Raw genomic sequence first — 2,817 nt, forward strand, 5'->3', positions numbered from 1 at the left:
CTGTCGCATTTCTTTTGTTACCTTTTGTTCACTGAAATTGTTAGCAAGACTAGTCAAAAATGATCAAATACTCTTCTTTTTGGTGGGAAATGAGAGTTTTCCATGTTGGAGCTTTGGAGGAGGGTTGTAGACAAGGGTGGGTGATATATTGTAACTCCTACCCTGCCTCCCTGTAGGCGGTCATTAGTGCATTCTTGTATTGATGGTTGTGGTGCCTGGGTAGCCCTCTCCCAGAGCTTAGTTCTCAGGAAGTTGCAAACCCCAAGGTGATGCACCATTCCTTGTTAGTTTCCTTTAATCTTGCCCTTGCATACCCCACATATTTGGGGTCCCTATCTTATTGCCCCAGACCCCCACTCCTTAATGCATTACTGCCTTCGGGAATTCCAGTTCCCAGAGGTGGGCACTAGGAGAAAGTTGGTTTCAGAGTCAGAAAGATCTGGAGTTTAATCTAATCATTATTTATTTATTTTTTTATTTTTTATTATTATTTACTTGGCCCTGCCTAAGCAGGACCTCAGAAATTTGGTTATTAATTAATAATTGTTCCTCTCCATGGAAATCTTTAGTAAAAGGCCAAATATTTATTTGTTCTGAAGAGAAACCAGAGCATCCAATATTATTGGCTGTGTGAATCTAAGGCTTCTGCCTTACTGAGTTGCAAGCTTCCTGACTCAGCTCACAGATTGTAAGAAATAAATGGATTGACCTCTATGGAAATAATCAAGCACAGTGTGAGGAACTGTGGTTGCTCAGTCTGTGACTTACCCTCCCCAACTCCCTTTCCCACTTCCTCTCGCCACGCCTCTTCCCTCCTTCCTCTCGCCATCTCCCTCCCCCTTCCCTCTCTTCTACAATTCCCCTTTTCTTCCTACTTCCCATTTCCTGTCCCCACCTCTTCTCCTCCCTACTCCTCATCTCTCCTCTACACTTTCTATATGAGACTAACACGAGGACAAGAGGAATTAAAAACCAAGTCAGAAATATGTCAGATAGTTCCATTTCTCTTTGAAAACAAATCATAGATGTGCAGGGCATTGTACTCAGAAGGAAAACTCCCAAGCATAAATCCAGGCTCCAAAAGGCTTTTCCAATACTCCCCATTTAGTTCATGAACTCTCACCGTGGAGCATCAAGGACACAAAGAATGGCAGGAAATTGCTGATAATGTTCATTATTTTCCCAGTCTTTGAAAAATGCCTGTTTAATGTTTTAGACTGAAGATTTTTCCTGGTGAATCAAGAGATAAACTCCTAAAGTGGTTACATGATATATCAAATGGTCTTATCTGGTGGAAGCCAGCCGGCTAGCTAACATGAGCCAGTTCAGTAATTCTGAGGTGTTTGGAGTCAAGTTGGGAAAGGGATCCTGGGTTTCAGGGAACTGCTGTATCAGCTGACAGGGGCTGCTCTAAATGTTGGCTGGAGAAATGCGCTTTGGGCCCTTTGCACCAAAATTTAGATTTACTTGGTTTCTCTTCTCAATTCTTACAAATCCTTAGCTTATCAAGGAAAATCAATCATCTTAAGATCTTTTAAGACTTTGCCCCACAATATGACATAAAATATATTTTATCTTAAAATTTTATTACACTATATTATATATATAAAATAAATAATAAATATAATGTATAATATATATGTAAGCTGTGAAGACTATTGACATATAAACACACAGGGGCTGGAACATTAATATCTGGGTTGTTCTCCATGATGTCTGCCTTTCCCACCAAAATACCTGCTCTCCTGGATTTTGCATTCCCCTTCTTTAAAAACAAATTACTGAGTTTTCTGAGCTTCCTCCTAAGGAGTCAGGAGACTCATGGTCTGGTTCCTGGATTTTCCTCACAGCACAGCTCCTATATGCCTGTCTCCACTCAGGCCTCAAAAGGAGAAACCAAGACCACTTCCTCCTCTGAGACAGGCAGAGACATCAGCCTTTCTGGGCTTGCTGAAGAAGGGAGAAAAAAACTGCAAGAAGCTATTGAACATACTGATGAAGTAAAAAATGAAATAGATAGATTTAATGAACTAGCCAGTGAGAAGATTTTGACAGTAGAACAGAAATATAACAAACTCTGCCAACCATTTTTTCAGAAGAGGTCAGAATTGATCCCCCAAATCCCAAATTTTGGGGTAACAGCATTTGTCAGCCATCTGTAATCACCCAACGGATTCTTCCTGCCTGCTGCACAGATAAAATCAATTCACTGAGACCATGGTACTGTAGTGGAGGAAGAGTTTAATTGACACGAGGCCGGCCACGCAGGAGATGGAGTTATTACTCAAATCAGTCTCCCTAAAGGCTTAGAGGTTAGGGGTTTTCAAGGATAGTTTGGTGGGCAGGGAGCTAGGGAGTGGGAAAATGTTGATTGGTTGGGGATGAAATCATACAGGTGTGGAAAACGGTCTTTGTGCACTGAGTCAGCCTCTAAGTGGGGGCCATAGGACCGGTTGAGTCATGAGTTGCAGTCACAGTCCAGGTAGAGTCATCTGGGTAGAGTCATCCCATCATCAGAAATGCAGAAGTCTGAAAAAATATCTCAAAAGGCCAACCTTAGGTTCTACAGTAAGGATGTTACCTACAGAAGTAATTAGGGAAGTTACAAATCTTGTGAACCCTGGAACAGTTGTTTATACTTACAATTTAACAGAATTTTGGCCCCTCTCATAATCCTAACCTTGTGGGCTTTGATTAGTTTTACAAAGGTGGTTGTGGTTTAGTTTTGGGAAGGGCTATTATCATCCTTCCTTTGGTTAAACTCTAAACTAAATTATTCCTCAAATTAGCTTAGCCTATATCCAAGAATGGCAAAGG

General features: G+C 41.1%; 1 non-coding gene across 1 annotated transcript; it reads right to left on the reverse strand.

Moving 5' to 3' along the window:
• Positions 1-498: 498 nt before the first annotated feature.
• On the reverse strand, positions 499-613 carry LOC115833518. The gene has a single exon (XR_004028928.1). It is a non-coding gene; the product is annotated as a U5 spliceosomal RNA (small nuclear RNA).
• Positions 614-2,817: the final 2,204 nt, after the last annotated feature.

The sequence above is a fragment of the Nomascus leucogenys genome, chromosome X (genome assembly GCF_006542625.1).
Source record: "Nomascus leucogenys isolate Asia chromosome X, Asia_NLE_v1, whole genome shotgun sequence".
NCBI classification, from domain to species: Eukaryota; Metazoa; Chordata; class Mammalia; order Primates; family Hylobatidae; genus Nomascus; species Nomascus leucogenys.